The sequence below is a fragment of the Rhinoderma darwinii genome, chromosome 3 (assembly GCF_050947455.1).
Source record: "Rhinoderma darwinii isolate aRhiDar2 chromosome 3, aRhiDar2.hap1, whole genome shotgun sequence".
Classification (NCBI taxonomy): Eukaryota; Metazoa; Chordata; class Amphibia; order Anura; family Rhinodermatidae; genus Rhinoderma; species Rhinoderma darwinii.
The window spans coordinates 101,407,957-101,435,314 of NC_134689.1; positions in this window are offsets into that span (position 1 = coordinate 101,407,957).

Sequence of the window (27,358 nt, forward strand, 5' to 3'; positions counted from 1 at the left end):
TGGCTTGGATACAAACTGTCCTCAAATAAACGAAAGGTGGGAAATGTGAAAGTGATTAAAATATGTTTAATGATTCCATTTTTTGTAGACTCCCTTTTGCATATCTGGCATCCATCTTGTATCCTAAAGAATCAATTTTATGGTTAAGAAGTCATGTTGCTTTAAGAAAAATATAATTATGCTACAATTGTTTAAGCTTTCTGTAAAGTCCCTGCTTCTTATCTTTGCGTGTTACAAAAAAACCGTAGGCTTTGACCTTGGCATTGCAAGTGAAAGGGAGTAAGATAATAATTCATTCTAGCCCAAATAAAATGGATACTGTTTGTGGCATGAGAAAGAACAGCTCATAGAGATAGCATTGTATAGCAATTGCAGATGAAGTCTGACGTAAGAAAATTATAATGTTACATTTAAAATATATTGTATGTCTGGGATTGGCTCAATATGAAATATTCTCATTGTATGCTATTGGCTGAATTAGAGTTATTGTCACATTGCCTCTGATTGGTTAACCTCAAGCCTATTCACCTTTTGAAAGATATTATTGTAATTACTTTTGGCAATAAACCTCAGAGAAGGATTTTCGCCGTATCACAGATCTGTTACATGGGCCCTTAGAAGAAGTATATTGTACTGTCACGGCCGTGGTCGCAGACCGCCACCGTTCCTTAACTGGCGACGCCCGCGACCACAGTCGGTTGGCTTCCTGCCAGCGTCTCCCTCCTCGAAGACGCCAGCACTCGCGGTTGGCTGGTCTTGCTCTCACTACGTGCTCACATGTTTAAAGTTCCCTAATCAACCCTTGTCCACCCTTCCACTCCCTGCCTGAGCTTTGTTGTAGTTTTCCCATGTCTGTATTGCAAATGGTCCCTTAGTGTTTTCCTGCTCCCAGAGATCCTTTGTCCTGCCTCCTATATTCTGTATCCCATGCTGTGCCTTGTTCCTGAGCCTGTATAGTACCTGAGCCGTGCCTTGCCCCACCTGCTAGAATACTCCACGTCTGCTGTCGTCTGTCATCCCGGATACCATCATCTGGCGCAACCACCACCTCCAGCCCCATCTGTGCCAGAGCCCGTGCCGCCATCTGGACTATCCCAGGTACCCTTGTGCTACACTCCTACCATAGACTTTGTGCATAGACTGTGAGTTGGTCAGCTGCCTCTCCGCTATGACAGAGCGGCCTAGTGGGTCCACATACCCTTAGATTGTGACAGTACGCTTAGGCCATGGAACCCGCTGGCCAGCCTAAGACCGCAGTTCAGAGGATACAGCCGGACAGGGCATAGCTAAAGGCTCATGGGCTCTGATGCAGGGATTCTTCTTGGGCCCCCCTCCCAGACTTCCCATGGCCGACGGCCCGCAGATTTCAGCTTGCATCGCTGGGTCTCCTAAGTGACCCAACAATGCAGCACTAGCAGCCAGGACGTCACTAAGCTCTTGAAACATCAGGGGAAATAGCCCCAATACATATACCCCCACAAAAGAATGTGTGCGCGTGTATGTATATGTGTATATAGGAGACAGCATATATATCGTGCTACGACCCTATAGCTATGGATAGGATTAGATACAGTGGCTCAGGAGACAGTATCACACATGATAGGATTGGATACAGTGGCTCAGTAGACATTATCACAGGATTTGATAGCTCGTCACTATTGGTGGTCCACTCTGCCTGCTGAAGTTGCGGACTATGTCTCTTCATGTATGAACTGTGCCTTAAACAAATCTGCCCGCTCCAAACCTGCTGGCCTGCTATTACCCCTGCCTGTTCCTGGATGTACTACAATCTGGGTAGTGGTGGATCGTTTCTCAAAAATGACTCATTTTGTTCCACTGACTGGCCTTCCGTCTGCCCCTCGCCTGGCAAATTTATTTATTCTACACATCTTCTGCCTGCATGGCCTTCGACTGCATATTGTCTCGGACCGGTGAGTACAGTTTACCTCCAAGTTCTGGAGATCTCTGTGCAACTTGTTAGATGTAAAGCTGGACTTCTCCTCTGCCTATCACCCACAGTCCAATGGTCAAGTGGAGAGGCCCAATCAAATTTTGGAGAACTATCTCCGCCATTTAGTTTCTGCCCAACACGACAATTGGGTGCAACTTCTGCCTTGGGCGGAGTTCCAGTAAAATAATCACACAAGTGAGTCTATTGCCTCGTCTTCCTTCTACATCTTGTACAGCCAGCATCCTCGAGTTCCTCTCCCTGTGCCAGCCATGACTCAGGTACCAGCAGCCAATTCTTCTTTTGGGACGTTTATTCACATCTGGCAGCAGACTAAGTCTGCGATTCTCCCAAGCAGTGGACCGCATGAAAAAGCATGCCGATAAAGGGAGAAAAGTTCCTCCTCAGTACTCTCCTGGAGTCAAGATCTGGCTATCCTTGAGAAACATTAGTTTCAAGATGCCCCCTCACAAATTAGCTCCCAGGTTCCTTGGTGCTTTTGAAGTTCTACAACGGATTAAACCTGTATCCTATAAACTTTGGTTGCCTCCCACTCTCAAGATCCCCAACTCATTTCATATGTCTCTCCTTAAGCCTTTGGTTCTGAACCGCTTCAGCAAAGCTCCTAGGTCTGCAGTTGCTCCCAGTGGGTTGTCTGATATGTTAGAGGTATAAGAGATTCTGGACTTTAAGAGAATAGGAGGAAGAACCTTCTATTTAGTGGACTGGAGAGTTTTGTCCTGAGGAGAGGTCCTGGGAGCCAGAAGAGAACTTCAATGCTCCTACCCTCTTAAGGAAGTTCCTCTTACGCTCCGGACAAAGAAGAGGGGGCGTAAGGGGGGTTACTGTAACGGAAGTGGTCGCGGACCGCCGCCGTTCATTACCTGGCGACGCTCGCGACCACAGTCCGTTGGCTTCCTGCCGGCGTCTCCCTCCTAGGAGACGCCAGCGCTCGTGGCCGGCTGGTCCTGCTCACACTGTTAAGGTGCGCGAGCGTGCTCGGCCCCGGCCTTAAAGGGCCAGTGCGCACAAATGTTTAAAGTTCCCTAATAAACCACTATCCATCCTGGACTATAAGAAGGACTCCAGCCTTCCACTTCCTGCCTGAGCGTTGTTGTAGTTTTCCCATGTCTGCATTGCAAATGGTCCCTTAGAATTTTCCTGCTCCCAGTGTTCCCTTGACAAGCCTCCTATATCCTGTATCATGTGCTGTGCCTTGTTCCCGAGCCTGTATAGTACCTAAGCCGTGCCTTGCCCCGCCTGCTGGAAAACTCCACGTCTGCTGTCGCCTGTCATCCCGGATACCATCCGCCACATCTGGCGCAACCCACCACCTCCAACCACATCTGTGCCAGAGCCCTTGCCACCACCTGGACTATCCCAGGTACCCTTGGGCTACACTCCTACCATAGACTTTGTGCATAGACTGAAAGTTGGTCAGCTGCCTCTCAGCTATGGCAGAGCGGCCTAGTGGATGCACATACCCTTAGATCATGACATGTACATATAAAAATCTGTAGAAGTAAAGTGCTATGTAGTTCATTGAGTGAGCACACTACATTCTGACAGTAATAATAGAAAAAATACACAATGGAAAGAGGAATGCAATCAATGACATTGAACAAAAGTGGGATGAATCCTAGGTTAATAGAAGGATGATGCTGGCTCAACATCTCCAGATTTCTGCTATGCTTACAGCTGGACAATTTTGCTGTACTGATAAGTTAGGCCCCATGCACTCAACTGTATAAAATCTCTGTTAATGCGGACCGTAATACGGTCCGCAATTACGGACCTGCACAGTTGTATTGGCCGCGGACACCTTAAAGTATCGCTACGGATAAGTATCCATGCCGAAGAACCGTGCTGGGTATTATGGAGCATGCCCTACTTTTTTTTTTTTATGGTCCGTGCTCAGATAATTTGCATGGGAGCACGGCCCAAAAATGCGGCCCGTGTAATCTCGCGGAACGAGATTACAGGCACGGCCATGTGCATGAGGCCTTAAAGACTGTATGAAAATCTTTGAAAAGTTTGTTTTATTTAAAAATAAAAAAAAGTATTTTGGTGTTTAATGCAACTTCTGAATACATAGAAACTGTATCTTGCGCTGAAACCTGAATCCGTCAAATCAATGGGACTGACGGCATCAGTGACTGCGTGTCTCTGACACGCAGCATTCACCTGTTATCGATCACATCTAAGTTATGAAGATGTGGTCCCACAAATGCTTGCCACATGGGATAATTGGGGTAACCTCTCTTATAGCCAAGGATAGCCAGGATTTGGTAATATCTAAAAGTGTTTAAAGAAGGGTTAGACATCTTCTTTGAGAACCACAGTATACAGGGTTACAGATATTAATATAACATGATGGTCCATGGATCTGTATGATTGCCAGCAGTTGTCAGGAAGAAATGTTTTCAACTTTATGGCAAATTGGGAGTTTGCCATTCAAGCTTGGGTTTTGCCTTCCTTTGGATCAACTGGGATTTGTAAGTATAAAAAGTTGAGCTTGATGGATTTACTGGATGCTAAAATTGCCATTTAATTTTCCTATGCTCAACTAAGGGTTCTTTAAAATGCAATCAGTGAGTAATTAACTATGTAATAATTTATTGCATTATGTCATGGCTTTGGGATATGTGGACCCACTGGGTTGCTCCGCCATAGTGGAGTATCAGCTGGTCAAACGAGAGTCAATAATAGTCTCTAGGACAAGAGTACCTGGGTAGATGACTTGTGCCGGATAATCAGAAGCTGGCTTGTGCCAGACTAGTGGAAGCTGGCTTGTGCCGGACTATCGGAAGCTGGCTTGTGCTGGACAACAGGACTTTTTTCAGATACAGGACACAGATACTGAAGTCATCGCGGAAAATGGACTTGGCATGGACATCGGACACGGGTACTTGACCTAGCATGGACACCGGGCACGGATACTGAATTCGTCATGGACACTGGACTTGGCACGGACACTGGACATGGATACTGAAGTCTTCACAGACACTGGACTTGATACGGACACTGGACTTGATACGGACCCTGGACACGATCTTTGAGTTTGCACGGATACTGAAGTCATCACGGACACTGGACTTGGCACGGACACCGGACACGGATACGGAAGTCGTCACGGACACTAGATACTGTCATTAGCCCTGATACCCCTGAAGACGCTACATCGTAGCGAAACATGTCGGGGGGGCTTCCACCTTGAATTTTAACACGTGTCCTGCTGACTACTAGAATTTAACGTGAGACCTGGTGCTGCGTGCTGCAGCCGTAGCTTCAGGCTCTTGTACTCTGCACTAAGCTGATTGCAGTCAGCAATGGACCTTGATTTTAACTATATGTAGTCTGTCTCTATTGCAAAAACGTAATAAATACTTTATTATTTTCAATAGTTGGAAAACAGGGCTTCTTTTGCCGGCAGGCAATAAATCTTTTTCAATATTTCTGGTGTGAGCACTGACCCTTTAAGAATGAGGACACACCCTATGGGAGGAGAGAGCAGTGTGTGCCATCTCAGGGAAAGGAGACACAGGCAAGGCTTCAGAGTCCTGCGGTCACGGCTGCCGGTAAGTGGGGAATGCCGGCGGTCAGCGACTGTGAGCTTTACACATTATATTGTATGTAAATTTTTAACTGGACCATTTACATGGAAAGCTTATTTGGAAATATTTTATTGATTTCTAAGCATTACAGTCTTATATTGTTTAATATCAATCCATTCACAAACTGTAAATCAAATATCCATTCATATAAAACATTAAAATGATCTTATTTTGATATTAATGCTCCATCTGTTACTAACCCTTATTCTTTGTGGAATGCTCACAAGGCTTACATGAGGGGTATCCTCATCCAAGCCTCTGCTCAAGCGAAGCGACTAAGGGAAAAAGATGTGACCTATACGGTCACTAAGATTTCTCAAATAGAGAGCCTTAATAAAGCTTCCCCTTCGATATCTCACATGCATACTTTACGTATTTTACGGACGCATTTACAAATTTTGTTACAATCTAGGTATGATTATACCCTGAGAAAGTTTCAATTAAGCTCGTATGTACATAACAATAGAGCAGGTGCTCTCTTGGCTAGGAAGGTAAAGCAGTCTGTTGGGAGATCTAAAATTGCACACTTAAAGGGGGAAGGGGGAAGGAAAGTGGTGGACCCGCGGTTGATTTCGGAAACAATTTCACATATACTATGAACAGCTATATAATTTGTCTTCAGACCCCTTTACCTAACAACCTTTACAACAGGAGATTTCCTCATTTTTAGCTGCCTTCGATTAGTTCAGATTCTCTGAGATCCCTATCTGAGCCTATATCTAGCATAGAGGTTTATAAGGCTGTCTTCTCACTCAAACCATTTAAAGCACCAGGGCCGGATGGTTTTACAAATGCATATTACAAAAAGTTTTCGGATCTATTATTACCTCATCTAGTAGCGGTATTTAACAAAGCGGTAGTCGAGGGATCTTTCCCAGCAGAAATGCTCTCGGCAACTATTGTTACTATTCCTGAACCCGGAAAGGATCCTGACACCCCAGTCAATTTAGACCTATCTCTTTGTTAAATTCAGATGTTAAGATATTCTCCAAGGGGTTATCTAAAAGGTTGCTTCATGTTATTCCAGACATTATCTCCTCTGACCAAGTGGGCTTTGTACATGGGAGACCTGATGTTACCAGACGGTATATTGATCTAATTCAATGGTTTGAGCATAAAAAAATTCCTTCTTTATTATTAGCCTTGGACGCAGAAAAATCATTTGACCGAGTGAATTGTATATACCTTTCTAAAACCTTGGAGAAATTTGGTCTGTCGGGTTATATTAAATCTGCCATTTTAGCGTTATACTCTAACCCTTCGGCTAGAGTTCTAGTTTCTGGTTTCCTTTCAGAGCCCTTTCAGATTTTGAATGGTACTCGCCAGGGGTGTCCCCTCTCTCCACTTATTTTCGCTTTAATGATGGAACCTCTTGCTGCTGCGATTAGAGAGAATGGGGAGGTCCAGGGTATACAGGTAGGGGGGAATATTCACAAAATAGGTTTGTACGCTGGCGATGTTATTTTAGCATTATCACACCCTGAGTTATCTCTGGTAGAAGTGCAGGCCACTCTGGAGGGGTTTGGTCGGGTATCTTATTATAAAGTTAATCTCAATAAATCTCAGATTTTGAATATGGGAATATCTAACTCTATCCAGTCGATGTTAGCTGTTAAATATCCGTATAAGTGGAACACTGATAATTTACAGTAAGAAATTTACAGTAAGAATAGCGCTTACTAAAATGTTGTCTTTTACCAATTATCCTATACATGTTTCGTACAGTCGCTATACCTTTACCGTCCTCATTTATCCCAAGGTTGCAAAGGGAATTGTCCCAATTTATTTGTAAAAAAAGCCCCCCAGGGTTCAGATGTCCACTTTGATCAGACCATGGCGGTTGAGGGGATGGGAGTTCCGGACTTGCATAAGTATTATATGGCGACTATTTTAGACCAAGTTAAAAGTTGGTGGATGGCTAATGGGAAGCGCTGGATGGGGATAGAATGGTGTGCGGTGGGTACTTCCCTCATAGCCTGCTTGAACAAAGCTTCTTTCTCTGAGGCCCCTTTGCGGGTCCCTTTGTTGGGGATAAAAGCTTCTACTCAAGCGTGGTCTTATCTGCTCCGCTGCCATACAATGAATGAGGGTGGGTATTTGAAAGTTATGCCTCTTAGGTACTTGTATTCTTTGCTAAATAATGTTAATATTGATGCCTGGGGGTCTGCAGGTATGAAGACTATCTCTTCTCTTTATAACGACTTTACGTTTAGATCATTTCAGGATTTATCCGCTTGTTATGGTCTTCCTGGAACAGATTTTTATAAGTACCTCTGTATCAGACATGCGCTTTCCAAAGTGGATGTGTCAAGCCCGTTTCTCCCACGTCAAGCCATACTGTTTTACGCTAATAAACTCCCTAAGGTTAAGGGTAGAGATGAGCGAACCGGGACAACCGAACCTGGTTTTGATCCGAACTTCCGGAAAAGTTCGGTTCGCAGCGAATCCGAACTTCACCGGGTTCGGCCGAACCCGTTTTGACCGAACCCGGCTACATTTTGGCGCCTGCCACATGTTACATCTAAAATGGAGGATTTCTCAAGATCACCTGACATCAGGCTACCCCATAATGCCTTGCAAACGGCTCTCCCAGCCAATCTGGAGGCAGCATAAGGGCGGGCTCAAGCCTGCAATAAAAGTCTATGCACGGAGCTCAGCGGCCATTTTACAGACAGGAGCTGTAGGGATAGCATCTCTGTGCAGTAAGGGAAAGCTTTAGGAATCTAAAAGGCAGGAATCCAGCAATTGAAGGGGCTCATCCACTACTCACTACTCAGCCAGTGTGTGAATATGCATCCAACTTGCAATAAAGGCAGGCTTTGTAGTACTAAAACGCCCAGCATTCCCTGAGTGCACTGCAGCGTGGCTGATAGAAATTCTCATTCATTGCCATTTGCCAAGCCAGTGTCAGTGTGTGAGTACGCTTTTAGAAGGGTCTCATCCCCGGCCATTAACAGAACAAACAAATAACAATACAACTTGCAATACAGGCAGCCTTTGTAGTAGTGGTAGTAGTACTACAAGGCCCAGCATTCCCTGAGTGCACTGCGGCGTGGCTGATAGAAATTCTCATTCATTGCCATTTGCCAAGCCGGTGTCAGTGTGTGAATACGCTTTTAGAAGGGGCTCATCCCCGGCCGTTAACAGAACAAACAAATAACAATACAACTTGCAATACAGGCAGCCTTTGTAGTAGACGTAGTAGTACTACAAGGCCCAGCATTCCCTGAGTGCACTGCGGCGTGGCTGATAGAAATTCTCATTCATTGCCATTTGCCAAGCCAGTGTCAGTGTGTGAATACGCTTTTAGAAGGGGCTCATCCCCGGCCGTTAACAGAACAAACAAATAACAATACAACTTGCAATACACGCAGCCTTTGTAGTAGTACTACAAGGCCCAGCATTCCCTGAGTGCACTGCGGCGTGGCTGATAGAAATTCTCATTCATTGCCATTTGCCAAGCCAGTGTCAGTGTATGAATACGCTTTTAGAAGGGGCTCATCCCCGGCCGTTAACAGAACAAACAAATAACAATACAACTTGCAATACAGGCAGCCTTTGTAGTAGTGGTAGTAGTACTACAAGGCCCAGCATTCCCTGAGTGCACTGCGGCGTGGCTGATAGAAATTCTCATTCATTGCCATTTGCCAAGCCGGTGTCAGTGTGTGAATACGCTTTTAGAAGGGGCTCATCCCCGGCCGTTAACAGAACAAACAAATAACAATACAACTTGCAATACAGGCAGCCTTTGTAGTAGACGTAGTAGTACTACAAGGCCCAGCATTCCCTGAGTGCACTGCGGCGTGGCTGATAGAAATTCTCATTCATTGCCATTTGCCAAGCCAGTGTCAGTGTGTGAATACGCTTTTAGAAGGGGCTCATCCCCGGCCGTTAACAGAACAAACAAATAACAATACAACTTGCAATACACGCAGCCTTTGTAGTAGTACTACAAGGCCCAGCATTCCCTGAGTGCACTGCGGCGTGGCTGATAGAAATTCTCATTCATTGCCATTTGCCAAGCCAGTGTCAGTGTATGAATACGCTTTTAGAAGGGGCTCATCCCCGGCCGTTAACAGAACAAACAAATAACAATACAACTTGCAATACAGGCAGCCTTTGTAGTAGACGTAGTAGTACTACAAGGCCCAGCATTCCCTGAGTGCACTGCGGCGTGGCTGATAGAAATTCTCATTCATTGCCATTTGCCAAGCCGGTGTCAGTGTGAGAATACGCTTTTAGAAGGGGCTCATCCCCGGCCGTTAGCAGAACAAACAAATAACAATACAACTTGCAATACAGGCAGCCTTTGTAGTAGACGTAGTAGTACTACAAGGCCCAGCATTCCCTGAGTGCACTGCGGCGTGGCTGATAGAAATTCTCATTCATTGTCATTTGCCAAGCCAGTGTCAGTGTGTGAATACGCTTTTAGAAGGGGCTAATCCCCGGCCGTTAACAGAACAAACAAATAACAATACAACTTGCAATACAGGCAGCCTTTGTAGTAGTGGTAGTAGTACTACAAGGCCCAGCATTCCCTGAGTGCACTGCGGCGTGGCTGATAGAAATTCTCATTCATTGCCATTTGTCAAGCCAGTGTCAGTGTGAATACGCTTTTAGAAGGGGCTCATCCCCCAGGTTTTAAGTCAACTTGCTGCACTCCAGCAGTGAAATGTCTGGGAAAAAAAAGGTTGTGAAAGGACGGGGTAGAGGAAAAAACACCCATGCCGCCTCCTCTTCCAGTCCAAATGTTGGATCTGTTGGTGCCAGACCCAGTACCAGCATTTGTGGCACAAGACATGTGCCCAGTTCCACTAGTAGCAGCTGCCATGTGCCTGCTGGTAGTAGTAGCAGTATCAGCAAGCCAGACTTGTCCATCTCCTCCGGTGGGCGGGTTACTTTAGACAATACGGCCATTGTGGACTGGTTGGATGGCTCGCGGTAATCTCAGCAGGAAGACTCTGATGATCTGGCTTCAGGTTTCGTTGGATTCCAGATCCTCTACAGTTCCTTGGCACAGTGACAGTAGTAATATAGGTATTTCTAGCATTTCCATTCCATCATCTATGTCTTCGCTCCCCCTTCCTAGCGGGAAGCCATCTTTCCTGAGAGTCCTAAGAGACATCTCCTCGGGTGCGAAGGAAGATACTGAACAACATAGTGATGATGATGATTTGTTTTCCGCGAGTCAGCCAACGGAGTGTGTTGCGGCGGTGGTGGAGGTGGAAGCGGTGTCCGAGACGTATAGCTGTGGTAGTGGGGGTGTTGGTGGTGGTAGCCGTGGTAGCAGACGCAGTAATGAGGGGGGGCATGGAGCCCGCCATGATGACACATCACATTCACAACACAGTGACAGAAGTGGCGGGGATGATGAGGAAGGCTATGATGATGATGTTGTTATATACCCAGTCATCCACTTGTCGTGCGGCTTAATTCACACCTGGCTAAGTTGTTGGTGGTGCAGTCGCTGCTGTACCACCTGGTCGACTCCGCCGGCTTCAAGCAATTGATGGCGTGCGCTCAGCCTAGGTGGCGAATACCTAGCCGACATTACTTCTCCGAAACAGCTGTCCCTGCCTTGCACAAGCATGTGGAGGAAAAGGTGTGCCAGTCCTTGCAATTATCCGTGTGCAGCAGGGTACATGCCACCGTCGACACGTGGAGCAGCAACTATGGGCAGGGACAGTACATGTCTTTCACGGCCCACTGGGTCAATATTTTGCAGTTCGATGCACCACTGCAGCAATGACAGGCATTACCACCTCCACGCTTGTATCTTTCTGGTTCAACTCCGGACACCAGGCGCCTACCATCCTCCTCCTCCTTCTCCTCCTCCTCCTCCTTGCCTTCCTCCTTGGAGGTCTTCCCGTCCCCGACAGGACACAGCGTATCTTCCACTCCTCCTCCCTCCTCTTTTCATAGGTGCAAGGTGAAGCGCCACAACGCTGTCTTACACCTGCAGAGCCTGGGCGAGAAAAGCCACACAGGGCAGGAGCTGCTGCTGTGCATCAAGGAGGAAATCGCGCGCTGGCTGTCTCCTCTGAAACTCACACTGGGCAATGTTGTCTCTGATAACTGGAAGAACGTTGTGGCTGCACTGTGTCTAGGTCACCTGACACACGCTCCTTGCATGGCACATGTGATCAATCTGGTCATAACACGCTTCTTAAAGTCATATGTTGGTTTGAAGGGTGTGCTGGCCATGTCCAGGAGGGTTTGCGTTCGCTTTAGACGTTCGTATGCATTTAAGCACGCCCTTCTGGACTTGCAGCGTTAAAACAATCTCCCAGAACATAGCCTGATTTGCGACGTTCCAACACGCTGGAATTCCACCCTGCACATGTTGGACCGTCTGTACGAACAGCGGAAAGCCGTGAATGATTTCCTGATGCAGCAGACGGGCAGCGTTTGGAGCCAGTGTAATTTCGAGCTCAGGCACTGGCAGCTGGTTAGAGACGCATGTCGCGTTTTGAGGCCCTTTGAAGAGGCCACACGATTTGTGAGCCGTGACACTAGCGGAATGAACGATGTTATGCCGCTGATATTCATTATGGAGCAAACGCTCACAGCGATGATTCAGCAAAGGATGGAGGAAGGATCACATCTGGCTATGGATGTTGAGGAGGAGGAGGAGGATGAGGATGATGAAACAGGACCTGAAGAGGAGCTGGATTTGGAGATGGAATCACAGGAAGGGATAGGGGACGAGGCAGCCGCAAAACATGACAGTGATGGTGGTGATGACGAGTCTGACGACGACCTTGATGATGGACAACCATGGCAGTATGGGGCGGAGATCGAACCAACCGGGCCCTCTGAAACGCTGGCCAGGATGGCGAGCTGTATGCTTCGTTACTTGCGCGCTGACTGTCGTATTGTTAGCATGAAGCAAAGAGATGAGTACTGGATAGCCACACTTTTAGACCCTCGGTATAAAGCCAGAATGGGGGAGTTTTTTGCGCCTTCCGAGAGGGAGGCAAAATTGGCTTATTATCGAGAGAAGCTATGCAGCCAGCTTGTCACGGCTTTGAAACGGCAAACACCTGCTGCAAGCATAACCGATAAAAACAAGGGGACATATACAAAAACACCGAAAAAGGCCATACTTACAAATGGACACAGCCAGGTCAGAAACGCTGATGAAAGGGCGAGCAGGTGCTTTAAATAATAATAGCCACTCCCACTAGTCTTGAGGGGAGTGGTGTGTGGTGCATGGGATGTGTAGTAAGAAATAATAAATGAATAGTGTGTGTGCAAGTGTAATACTATAAGTGAAATATAGGGGGCAGTAATGAGTGAAGTGCCTCAATGGAAATAAATGGATAATGGGGTGCAAGTGAGTGAAACATGGAGGGATAGTGTGTATGTCATGAGGCACAACGTGTATAGCCAGGTAGAAGCCTATTTGTGACGCCTTGATAATTCATAGAGCGGGCTACCCTGCTTGCTATGCCAAACAACAACACACCATGCTCTCCCAGCATCAAAGACCCGGCTGTGTCCAAGAGAAGCGAATATACATAATAATGAAAAATACCTGGGGTATTGGTAATCATTTTGGCCAAAAGGACGCAAGCTCGCAATCCACGACAAGGATCCCCAGACTTGCGAGTCCCTAACTCCTAAACTGGAACAGAACGTTCCTGATGCACAAACAGAACCGATAAAAACAAGGGGACATATACAAAAACACCGAAAAACGCCATACTTACAAATAGACACAGCCAGGTTAGAAACGCTGATGAAAGGGCGAGCAGGTGCTTTAAATAATAATAGCCACTCCCACTAGTCTTGAGGGGTGTGGTGTGTGGTGCATGGGATGTGTAGTAAGAAATCTACAAGCATGTCTGACCGAGGGGCCACTCTCCGCTCCCCACTGTCTCATCGTTCCACCGCCTCCGGCAGAGCTACCTCTGCAATAGGCGGCAGCAGTGGCAGCAGCAGCAGCCAATTCAGTTTGGAAAATATGTTGACAACATTTTTACATCCAATACCCCGACCTGACACACATCGTAGTCACAAAAGGGATGTTCACCATCACCAGGTGCAGCACCTAAACAACCAGGTTCACTCGTACCTGGACTGTGCCCTTTCTCCGTCAGAAATGCTGATCCCAGACCCCATGGATTTCTGGGTCAGCAGATTGGATCATTGGCAAGAACTGGCCCAGTTTGCCATGGGTGTACTGTCTTGTCCACCCTCCAGTGTAGCGTCAGAGAGGGTATTCAGCGCGGCAGGGGGCTTCGTCACCCCTAAGCGAACAAGATTGTCCGCCAACAGCTTGGAAAATCTCACGTTTCTGAAAATGAATCAAGCGTGGATCGGTGAGGATTTTAAAACCCCTGTGCCTGATGTCACTAATTAGATCTGACATTGCTGCTGCCGCCTGCTACTGCCGCCTGCTACTACGGGATTCTGTCCTGTCCACTCTTTTTTTAATGTGCCGCTGTTGGTGCTGCTACTACTTCTACCACCAATCCACCCCCAGTGCCATCTGCTACAAGCAGGCCTGCCCCACCACAGGGCTTTGTCCTGTGACTGTCCAGTCTCTTTTTTTAATGTGCTGCTACTACTACTACTACCACCCTTGCTGTCTGTGTTGGCTACCTCTACTACCACCAATACACCTCCACTGCCGTCTGCTACAAGCAGGCCTGCCCCACCACAGGGCTTTGTCCTTTGACTGTCGTCCAGTCTCTTTTTTTAATGTGCTGCTACTACCAGTCTACCACCCTTGCTGTCTGTGTTGGCTACCTCTACTACCACCAATACACCTCCACTGCCGTCTGCTGCAAGCAGGCCTGCCCCACCACAGGGCTTTGTCCCGTGACTGTTGTCCAGTCTCTTTTTTTAATGTGCTGCTGCGGCTACTACTACTACCACCCTTGCTGTCTGTGTTGGCTACCTGTACTACCACCAATACACCTCCACTGCGGCCCGTCTGCTACAAGCAGGCCTGCCCCACCACAGGGCTTTGTCCTGTGACTGTTGTCCAGTCTCTTTTTTTAATGTGCTGCTACTACTACTACCACCCTTGCTGTCTGTGTTGGCTACCTTTACTACCACCAATACACCTCCACTGCCGCCTGTCTGCTACAAGCAGGCCTGAGGCCTGCCCCACCACAGGGCTTTGTCCTGTGACTGTTGTCCAGTCTCTTTTTTTAATGTGCTGCTACTACTACTACCACCCTTGCTGTCTGTGTTGGCTACCTCTACTACCACCACCAATACACCTCCACTGCCGCCTGTCTGCTACAAGCAGGCCTGAGGCCTGCCCCACCACAGGGCTTTGTCCTGTGACTGTCGTCCAGTCTCTTTTTTTAATGTGCTGCTACTACTACTACCACCCTTGCAGTCTGTGTTGGCTACCTCTACTACCACCATCAATACACCTCCACTGCCGTCTGCTACAAGCAGGCCTGCCCCACCACAGGGCTTTGTCCTGTGACTGTCGTCCAGTCTCTTTTTTTAATGTGCTGCTACTACCAGTCTACCACCCTTGCTGTCTGTGTTGGCTACCTCTACTACCACCAATACACCTCCACTGCCGTCTCCTGCAAGCAGGCCTGCCCCACCACAGGGCTTTGTCCCGTGACTGTTGTCCAGTCTCTTTTTTTAATGTGCTGCTACTACCAGTCTACCACCCTTGCTGTCTGTGTTGGCTACCTCTACTACCACCAATACACCTCCACTGCCGCCTGTCTGCTACAAGCAGGCCTGAGGCCTGCCCCACCACAGGGCTTTGTCCTGTGACTGTTGTCCAGTCTCTTTTTTTAATGTGCTGCTACTACTACTACCACCCTTGCTGTCTGTGTTGGCTACCTCTACTACCACCAATACACCTCCACTGCCGCCTGTCTGCTACAAGCAGGCCTGAGGCCTGCCCCACCACAGGGCTTTGTCCTGTGACTGTCGTTCAGTCTCTTTTTTTAATGTGCTGCTGCTACTACTACCACCCTTGCTGTCTGTGTTGGCTACCTCTACTACCACCAATACACCTCCACTGCCGCCCGTCTGCTACAAGAAGGCCTGAGGCTTGCCCCACCACAGGGCTTTGTCCTGTGACTGTCCAGTGTCTTTTAATGTGCTGCTACTACTCACCCTTGCCAATAAAAAGGGTCAATTTTTGGAGGGCTTGTGAAAAGCCATTGCTTGTTGCTTTTACATCCATGTATGGAAGAACCCCGGCAGGCATCTACCAAAAAAAAGGGTCAATTTTTGGAGAGCTTGTCAAAAGCCATTGCTTGTTGCTTTTACATCCATGTATGGAAGAACCCCGGCAGGCATCTGCCACAAAAAAAGGGTCAATTTTTGGAGGGCTTGTGAAAAGCCATTGCTTGTTGGCTTGTTGCTTTTACATCCATGTATGGAAGAACCCCGGCAGGCATCTGCCAAAAAAAAGAGTAAATTTTTGGAGGGCTTGTGAAAAGCCATTACTTGTTGTCTTGTTGCTTTTACATCCATGTATGGAAGAACCCCGGCAGGCATCTGCCAAAAAAAAGGGTCAATTTTTGGAGGGCTTGTGAAAAGCCATTGCTTATTGGCTTGTTGCTTTTACATCCATGTATGGAAGAACCCCGGCAGGCATCTGCCAATAAAAAGGGTCAATTTTTGGAGGGCTTGTGAAAAGCCATTGCTTGTTGCTTTTACATCCATGTATGGAAGAACCCCGGCAGGCATCTGCCACCATAAAGGGTACATTTTTTGAGGGCTTGTCAAAAGCCATTGCTTCTTCTTTTACCACCTTATATGTATGAACCCTGGCAGGCATCTGCCGCCAAAAATGGTTAATTTTTGTACCTTTTTTAACAATGCATTAAGCATACAACATGCACAAGTGCAGTGGTTTCTGTTAGTTATCACCGTGTCCCATCCGTTTTCCTATAGCCATACATGTTGGCGTAACTTTGACACTAACTTTGCCTTAAAGACAGCTCAAAAGTACTTGGATGCACTCATGGGTGACCTAAGAGTGTTATACAGGGCTTCTAGGGCTTTTAAACAGTGTTATACACGATTTTTAGGGGCTTTCTTGTATTACAGGTTCGGTCAGAACTAGTTCGGTCCGAATCGAACTTTTTCACGAAATTCGGCGAACCTGCCGAACCAAACTTTTCATAAGTTCGCTCATCTCTAGTTAAGGGCACTTCTTTATTTTACGGCTTATTTACTTCCCCCACCCCTAATGTTAAATTATCATACAGTAAAGGAGATAAGTATTTGATCCCTTGCTTATTTTGTAAGTTTGCCCACTGTCAAAGACATGAACTGTCTAGAATTTTTAGGCTAGGTTAATTTTACCAGTGAGAGATAGATTAGATTAAAAAAAAAAAAAGAAAATCACATTGTCAAAATTATATATATTTATTTGCATTGTGCACAGAGAAATAAGTATTTGATCCCCTACCAACCATTAAGAGTTCAGCCTCCTCCAGACCAGTTACACCCTCCAAATCAACTTGGTGCCTGCATTAAAGACAGCTGTCTTAAATGGTCACCTGTATAAAAGACTCCTGTCCACAGACTCAATTAATCAGTCTGACTCTAACCTCTACAACATGGGCAAGACCAAAGAGCTTTCTAAGGATGTCAGGGACAAGATCATAGACCTGCACAAGGCTGGAATGGGCTACAAAACCATAAGTAAGACGCTGGGTGAGAAGGAGACAACTGTTGGTGCAATAGTAAGAAAATGGAAGACATACAAAATGACTGTCAATCGACATCGATCTGGGGCTCCATGCAAAATCTCACCTCGTGGGGTATCCTTGATCCTGAGGAAGGTGAGAGCTCAGCCGAAACTACACGACGGGGAAAACTTGTTAATGATCTCAAGGCAGCTGGGACCACAGTCACCAAGAAAACCATTGGTAACACATTACGCCGTCATGGATTAAAATCCTGCAGTGCCCGCAAGGTCCCCCTGCTCAAGAAGGCACATGTACAGGCCCGTCTGAAGTTTGCAAATGAACATCTGGATGATTCTGAGAGTGATTGGGAGAATGTGCTGTGGTCAGATGAGACTAAAATTGAGCTCTTTGGCATTAACTCAACTCGCCGTGTTTGGAGGAAGAGAAATGCTGCCTATGACCCAAAGAACACCGTCCCCACTGTCAAGCATGGAGGGGGAAACATTATGTTTTGGGGGTGTTTCTCTGCTAAGGGCACAGGACTACTTCACCGTATCAATGGGAGAATGGATGGAGCCATGTACCATCAAATCCTGAGTGACAACCTCCTTCCCTCCACCAGGACATTAAAAATGGCTCGTGGCTGGGTCTTCCAGCACGACAATGACCCGAAACATACAGCCAAGGCAACAAAGGAGTGGCTCAAAAAGAAGCACATTATGGTCATGGAGTGGCCTAGCCAGTCTCCAGACCTTAATCCCATCGAAAACTTATGGAGGGAGCTGAAGATCCGAGTTGCCAAGTGACAGCCTCGAAATCTTAATGATTTACAGATGATCTGCAAAGAGGAGTGGTAAAATTAACCTAGCCTAAAAATTCTAGACTGTTCATGTCTTTAACAGTGGGCAAACTTACAAAATCAGCAAGGGATCAAATACTTATTTCCTTCACTGTATATGTCAACATGGGATGGCGATCTAGGTCTAGATATATCTCTTCCAGATTGATTTAAGGCCTTGACTTGGGTGAGACGGGTGCCTAAGAGTTCGATACATTGGGAGATGTCTAGGAAAATTGCTTTCCGATGATATCTTACACCTGTACGTGTGGCTAAAATGTCTGACTCAGTATCAGTGTCTTGTTGGAGGGGTTGTGGAGCAAAGGGCACGTACATGCACATGTGGTAGGAATGCCCAATTGTTTTTTCCTTCTGGTTGATTACTTTCCAGCTCATCTCTAACATTCTGAAAGCTAATGTAGCTGCTTCTCCTGGATTGGCTCTGTGTTTCCTGGGGGTGGAACTTATCCCTGCCTCTGGGCGTATAGTTATGTCCCATGTCATACTGGCTGCGAGGCTCATTATAGCGCGTAAATGGAAGTTGTGGGATCCTTTGACTAAGGCGGAATTAGTTAATCAGGTCGAGTTTTCTTACATTATGGAGAAGTCGTGGGCTACTAAGACCCTCTCGTCAGTTAAATTTAAAAGAGCATGGAAACCTTGGAGAGAATTTGCTTCAGCCCCAGATTTGACCTGAGCTCCACTTTCCCCTTCTGCTTGATTCCGTATATAGGGTCGATACTTTGATCGCTGTCAGTATACTTGTATCGCTCTGCCTCCTGTTATATGAAAATGTCTCCTGTTATATATAGATGTTATATGTAGACTAGAGCTGCTCTATTGTAGAATTTGATTGATGCCTATGAATCCCTGTAATGTATGTGTTATTTTTTAATGTATGTGTTATTTTTTGTTTTTATGCTTTAGGGAGATTCTCATGTTGAGTATCCTTTGTTGATTTTGTTATTTTTTTCTTTTTTTTTCCAAAATAACTCAATAAAAAATTTAGTAATAAAAAAAAAAAACAATAAAATTATATTGACTCAGAAAAAATATCTCATGCATAGATTACATAATTTAGGATCAAATCATCAATTGTAACTTGTATGATTTCATTTGCACATAATGAGTCTCATTAAATGTGTTTGCAACCAGCAAGAAACAATTCCATGTTAACAGGCCATAAGTGCCTGTTCACATCAGCGTTGCTCTTACGTTGAGGGGTTCCGTCTGAGGTATCTGTTGGGTTAACCAAATGAAAACCTTTAGCAACTTTTTTGTCACCATTGAGATCCATGGTGATGCAAACGCAAGCTAAGGTTTCCGTTTGCCTTTCCGTTGAGGGGTTAACTCGACAGAAACCTCCGACAGAACCCCTCAACGGAAGGGCAATGCTGATGTGAACACCAGCCAAATACACATTTTATGGCTGGCGTTTGTTTTGCCAACCTAAATTAATGTTTACTTTTAACCAGAAAACATAAGAATAGTACTGGTAAAGAACTTGCCACAGCTTCAAAAAGGACTGTGCCAACTTCTTGACATCCATGACATATTTTTTTAACCCTAATGTGCTGCTACTACTACTACCACCCTTGCTGTCTGTGTTGGCTACCTCTACTACCACCAATACACCTCCACTGCCGCCTGTCTGCTACAAGCAGGCCTGAGGCCTGCCCCACCACAGGGCTTTGTCCTGTGACTGTCGTTCAGTCTCTTTTTTTAATGTGCTGCTGCTACTACTACCACCCTTGCTGTCTGTGTTGGCTACCTCTACTACCACCAATACACCTCCACTGCCGCCCGTCTGCTACAAGAAGGCCTGAGGCTTGCCCCACCACAGGGCTTTGTCCTGTGACTGTCCAGTGTCTTTTAATGTGCTGCTACTACTCACCCTTGCCAATAAAAAGGGTCAATTTTTGGAGGGCTTGTGAAAAGCCATTGCTTGTTGCTTTTACATCCATGTATGGAAGAACCCCGGCAGGCATCTACCAAAAAAAAGGGTCAATTTTTGGAGAGCTTGTCAAAAGCCATTGCTTGTTGCTTTTACATCCATGTATGGAAGAACCCCGGCAGGCATCTGCCACAAAAAAAGGGTCAATTTTTGGAGGGCTTGTGAAAAGCCATTGCTTGTTGGCTTGTTGCTTTTACATCCATGTATGGAAGAACCCCGGCAGGCATCTGCCAAAAAAAAGAGTAAATTTTTGGAGGGCTTGTGAAAAGCCATTACTTGTTGTCTTGTTGCTTTTACATCCATGTATGGAAGAACCCCGGCAGGCATCTGCCAAAAAAAAGGGTCAATTTTTGGAGGGCTTGTGAAAAGCCATTGCTTATTGGCTTGTTGCTTTTACATCCATGTATGGAAGAACCCCGGCAGGCATCTGCCAATAAAAAGGGTCAATTTTTGGAGGGCTTGTGAAAAGCCATTGCTTGTTGCTTTTACATCCATGTATGGAAGAACCCCGGCAGGCATCTGCCACCATAAAGGGTACATTTTTTGAGGGCTTGTCAAAAGCCATTGCTTCTTCTTTTACCACCTTATATGTATGAACCCTGGCAGGCATCTGCCGCCAAAAATGGTTAATTTTTGTACCTTTTTTAACAATGCATTAAGCATACAACATGCACAAGTGCAGTGGTTTCTGTTAGTTATCACCGTGTCCCATCCGTTTTCCTATAGCCATACATGTTGGCGTAACTTTGACACTAACTTTGCCTTAAAGACAGCTCAAAAGTACTTGGATGCACTCATGGGTGACCTAAGAGTGTTATACAGGGCTTCTAGGGCTTTTAAACAGTGTTATACACGATTTTTAGGGGCTTTCTTGTATTACAGGTTCGGTCAGAACTAGTTCGGTCCGAATCGAACTTTTTCACGAAATTCGGCGAACCTGCCGAACCAAACTTTTCATAAGTTCGCTCATCTCTAGTTAAGGGCACTTCTTTATTTTACGGCTTATTTACTTCCCCCACCCCTAATGTTAAATTATCATACAGTAAAGGAGATAAGTATTTGATCCCTTGCTTATTTTGTAAGTTTGCCCACTGTCAAAGACATGAACTGTCTAGAATTTTTAGGCTAGGTTAATTTTACCAGTGAGAGATAGATTAGATTAAAAAAAAAAAAAGAAAATCACATTGTCAAAATTATATATATTTATTTGCATTGTGCACAGAGAAATAAGTATTTGATCCCCTACCAACCATTAAGAGTTCAGCCTCCTCCAGACCAGTTACACCCTCCAAATCAACTTGGTGCCTGCATTAAAGACAGCTGTCTTAAATGGTCACCTGTATAAAAGACTCCTGTCCACAGACTCAATTAATCAGTCTGACTCTAACCTCTACAACATGGGCAAGACCAAAGAGCTTTCTAAGGATGTCAGGGACAAGATCATAGACCTGCACAAGGCTGGAATACTTGTATCGCTCTGCCTCCTGTTATATGAAAATGTCTCCTGTTATATATAGATGTTATATGTAGACTAGAGCTGCTCTATTGTAGAATTTGATTGATGCCTATGAATCCCTGTAATGTATGTGTTATTTTTTAATGTATGTGTTATTTTTTGTTTTTATGCTTTAGGGAGATTCTCATGTTGAGTATCCTTTGTTGATTTTGTTATTTTTTTCTTTTTTTTTCCAAAATAACTCAATAAAAAATTTAGTAATAAAAAAAAAAAACAATAAAATTATATTGACTCAGAAAAAATATCTCATGCATAGATTACATAATTTAGGATCAAATCATCAATTGTAACTTGTATGATTTCATTTGCACATAATGAGTCTCATTAAATGTGTTTGCAACCAGCAAGAAACAATTCCATGTTAACCGGCCATAAGTGCCTGTTCACATCAGCGTTGCTCTTACGTTGAGGGGTTCCGTCTGAGGTATCTGTTGGGTTAACCAAATGAAAACCTTTAGCAACTTTTTTGTCACCATTGAGATCCATGGTGATGCAAACGCAAGCTAAGGTTTCCGTTTGCCTTTCCGTTGAGGGGTTAACTCGACAGAAACCTCCGACAGAACCCCTCAACGGAAGGGCAATGCTGATGTGAACACCAGCCAAATACACATTTTATGGCTGGCGTTTGTTTTGCCAACCTAAATTAATGTTTACTTTTAACCAGAAAACATAAGAATAGTACTGGTAAAGAACTTGCCACAGCTTCAAAAAGGACTGTGCCAACTTCTTGACATCCATGACATATTTTTTTAACCCTATGCCTTTCTTTCTACAGATGGTCGGGTACTGGATCGCACCCGGCTCTTCCTGGTACCACTTGTGGCGGTGGGTAATAGGGTAATAATGGGGGCTAGGGCTAGCCTTTTCATCGGCTAACATTAAGCCCCGCCTTAGTAATGGATGCTGTCAATCAGCCAGCGGCCATTACTAAGGCGGCAGTAATAAAGTTTAAAAAAAAAAACAAGGACATAGAAAAAATATTTTATTGAAAGAAAAAAACACCACGCAACCCTCGTTAACCATTTTATTGAGAATAAAAAACCACTGTCATCGAAGTAGTCCTCGAATCTGAAGTAGTCCAACAACCGAACCTGTAAAAAACACAATCACAAAAAAAATTTGTAACACATAAGCAAAGCAATAATTATACTTACCTTTTCTGGGTCCAGCACTGGAGGCGCAATGTTAGCGAGCTGGGCCCTATATCTAAAGGCCCTATTACACTGGCAGATTTTGGCAGATGCAGTGAGGAGACAGCTCGTTAATCGGCGCTCGTTTTCTCCTGTCACAAGGAGCTATGGATGGGGACGAGCGGTCGTTACTCCGATCACTCGTCCCCATACATTATTATCATGTCGGCAGCGCGTCTCCCAGTTTACACAGGGAGATGTGCTGCTGACAACGGTAATATTCAACTTTTTTAAAATGATACGAACAGCAGATGAACGTGCGTTTGCACTTTCATCTGCTGATCGCTGCCCTATTTACACAGGGCAATTATTGTCAATGACTGTTCTATGAACGATAATTGCCCAGTGTAAAATGCCGCTTGTCATATGTAATAAAGTCTGCTGTGACAATGCATCCAATTCTATCCAGTGGTGTATCTATAGCGGCCTTAAGGACTTTTTTACACTGGTCAATTATTGGGCAAAGAAGCTTTTAAAGAAAATAAACAGGGCAGTGATCAGCAGATGAATGAGAAAACGCTCGTTCATCTGCTGATCGTGTCATTTTAAATGTGAAAACTATTATCGTTGTCAGCAAACAGGGAGACGCGCTGCCAACATGATACAAATGTATGGGGAGGAGCGATCAGAGTAAGGAGGGCTCGTTCCCATACTAGCTACTATTGAAAGGAGCTGTCTCATTGATTGCTGCTTGTTGCATTGGCCGGTGTAAAAACACTTATAGATATGCCATCTCCGATATGTATGTAAAAATATTTTCTTTCAGGGGGGGTGGTATTAAACATATGGCTTGCACCCCTGTGCACCCCTGATCTTTTAAGAACCAAGCATTGCCCCTGCTAGACTTACATCTTTGGGCCATCTCTTCAAGTAAGTGACACGCACCCGGCCGTCCACATGGTGTAAGAGAAAACGTGATTCATCAGACAATGCCACATTCTTCCATTGCTCCATGGCAATTCACTGTGTGTTCTGACACCTTTCTTTCATAGCCAGCATTAACATTTTCAGCAATTTGTGCTAAAGATCTGTGGGATCGGACAAGATGGGCTAGCCTTTGCTGCCCATGTGCATCAATGAGCCCCGGGCGCCTATAACCTTGACACCGTTTGTCCTTCCTTGAACGACTTTTCATTGGTATTAACCACTGCATACCGGGACACCCCCCAAGACTTGCCATTTTTAAGGAAGCTCTTATCCAGTCGTCTAACCATCGCAACTTGGCCCTTGTCAAAGTCGCTTAGATGCTTACGCTTGCCCATTTTTCTGCTTCCACTCATCAACTTCAGGAACTGACTGTTCACTTGCTGCCCAATTTATCCCACCCCTTGTCAGGTGCCATTGTACATATCAAGATAATCTATCTTTTTCACGTTACCTGTAAGTGCCTTTACTATTATGGCTGATTGGTGTATATACATATATCGTAGGTAACAGATAAGTGAAAGACACTATCTTTCCGCGTACCCTCTGTAATCGGTTTTGCAGATTTTGTATGAAAATTATTACGCAGAATTACAAAACACAACCCTATTGACACTATAATGACTGTCAATATTTGTTCCAAGAATCAGTTACCTACCTAGAATACAAGATTGCAAGATTGCCCAGAAATGGATTCTACTGTAGAATACGAAAAGACTATGTATGACAACTGAGGGGCTTAAGTTTTCTTTATATTTCTCATTTACTACTTGAAGTGCAAGTGAAATGCAGTATAGTAAATTCACTTATCTATTCTGTATTAAATGTCAATGAAATGGACTCTTCAAAATTCTTTGTTTCACCAACAATATTGAGGACAATCTTCCATAAAGCACCTGTGTCTTGGCAAGCTGTTCTGCACTTATAAGTCTCTTCTAATAAACACATCTTCTACATCAATGTCTAAGAGAACAACAGGATTGCATTGTCATATCATATCAGTTGTTCCTTTGTTTGAGTAGTAGACTGAAATACCCTTAGAATTCGGCAAAAAGATATCAAGCACATTAAATAGCTTTGAATGCAGAGTAGAGAGGGAATGCTTTACATAGAATGGGAAACCAAAAACAGATACCTCTAAGCTAAAGAAGGAACTTGATGGAACATATGCAGATTTACAAGGGATATCCTAGACTATTCATGGCCTTGGGATGTCCTTGTAGGCTAAACATTTCTTTTACAATCTATTCTTCATTGTACAGTACATTAAGAATTTGTTTTCCTTCATATGAATATAACACTGGTATTTCTATGCCTTTATCCGGCCCCCAAGCCTTGAGTCTAATTATGCCACATTTTGTTAATATACTTAATATTTGATCTGACCTTTAAGAATTGAAGAAAATATATATGTATGTCATGTCATGAAAATCAAACACTTGTAAACCATGTACACATTGGCCCAAAAGTACAATATTGTATATTTTATTTAGATTCTACAGATATCTTGCATAGTGCATAGTTTTGCAATTACCTTAAACATTCAGTTATTTGGATACTTTGGCTGATGACAGTCATTAACAGACTTTATTCCACAGTCGTAGAAACATTGAACTCCAGGTGGATAACTAGTAGAGATGAAAAAAAAAATTCTACCTTCACGATCACTATACGAAGTGCTCAATGAGTACGGTGTATAAAATAGAAGCAGCAGTTCTGCTACCTCCATAGTTCCATACATTTGCTTGATCACCGAAACAACTGTCATGTGTCTGTAATGCCGGTGGCGGGTGCAGTCCCTGCCGTGGGGCCTCATACCTTCCCCGCCGGCGGCCTTGTTCTCCTCTCTGTCCTGGCCGCGTCTTCTGTGTGTATCTCCTCCTGTTCGCGGTTGTATGTTTCCTAGTGTGCGTGCTTTGGCCACCTCTTAAAGGGCCAGTGTGCACAATTTAAAAACTCCTCTGCCAATCCTTGTTTGCTCCTGGACTATTTAAGGCACCTTCACCATTTACCTGGTACCTGAACAACTTTTGTGCAACCTGGTTGTGTCCTGCAAAGGTTCCTGTTTGCATCTGATTCTAGCAATTCTCTACTGTATACAGCTATCCGCTATCAGCTTGTATCCAGCTATCCACTACAAGCCTATATCCAGCTATCCACTACCAGCCTGTATCCAGCTATCTGTTACCAGCCTGTATCCAGATATCCGCTAGCAGCCTGTATCCAGAATAGTGTGTCAGTACTTTGTGTGGTACATTTATAATGTGCTGGGCAGCCTGCCTTATCTAATAGTTTGGGTGTAACTAATAGGCTGCATGCCAGCATAGACCTATTGGTATATTCAGGAAACGATCTTGCTAGTATACACATGAAAAGTATATACTATTGACCATATTTAGGACAAGACCATAATTAAACCAAGTATACCTTGGTGCATTGACCCACAATACTTAGTATACAACCTACAGGGTGTGGGGTACAATTAACACAACACATGAATGATAGAAAAATACAAATTTTATTGGAAATCACAACATTAAAAGAGGAGTCATGCAAATCATGAATAAAACGTCTGTCAATGCAGAGAACATATTTGGACAATTAAGTAAGAGAAGGGCATGAACAGTGTAATGCTATACACAAAAAATTTCAGTCTATCCAGAGGGCTGAATAAGACCCCAGTGAAATAAAGCACCCTATGACAGTATGCTGTAATGTAATGCTCAAATAGCAATGAAGTACAATAATGAATGCCTTTAAAGGCCTAAACAGAGCGACACACTGAGGATGGAAAAGAACATACCCATGTTAAAAACTCTCTGCAGAGAGAGAACGTCAGACCCGACGCGCGTTTCAGCGGAATGCCTTCGTCCGGGGGTGGCGTCTCTCCAGCGGAGGCTTCCATTTTAAAGGTTGACTATCCAATCAGGTAAAAATGAGGTTAATTACGTGTTAAAGTGGGCAAATATTCTAATAGAATAAACATATGAAAGCCATATGTGTATGAATGAATGTATTTATGTAAAAAAAGTGTCTATCATGTGATTGCAAAAACTGAATATACAGTGCATTGAAAAAATGACATGAAAAAATGATAAAATAAAAAGTTAAAGAGGCTCTGTCACCAGATTTTGCAACCCCTATCTGCTATTGCAGCAGATAGGCGCTGCAATGTAGATTACAGTAACGTTTTTATTTTAAAAAAACGAGCATTTTTGGCCAAGTTATGACCATTTTTGTATTTATGCAAATGAGGCTTGCAAAAGTACAACTGGGCGTGTTGAAAAGTAAAAGTACAACTGGGCGTGTATTATGTGCGTACATCGGGGCGTTTTTACTTCTTTTACTAGCTGGGCGTTCTGACGAGAAGTATCATCCACTTCTCTTCAGAACGCCCAGCTTCTGGCAGATCACGCTGTGACGTCACTTCCCCAGGTCCTGCATCGTGTCAGACGAGCGAGGACACATCGGCACCAGAGGCTACAGATGATTCTGCAGCAGCATCGGCGTTTGCAGGTAAGTCGATGTAGCTACTTACCTGCAAACGCTGATGATGCTGCAGAATAAACTGTAGCCTCTGGTGCCGATGTGTCCTCGCTCGTCTGACACGATGCAGGACCTGGGGAAGTGACGTCACAGCGTGATCTGCCAGAAGCTGGGCGTTCTGAAGAGAAGTGGATGATACTTCTCGTCAGAACGCCCAGCTAGTAAAAGAAGTAAAAACGCCCCGATGTACGCACATAA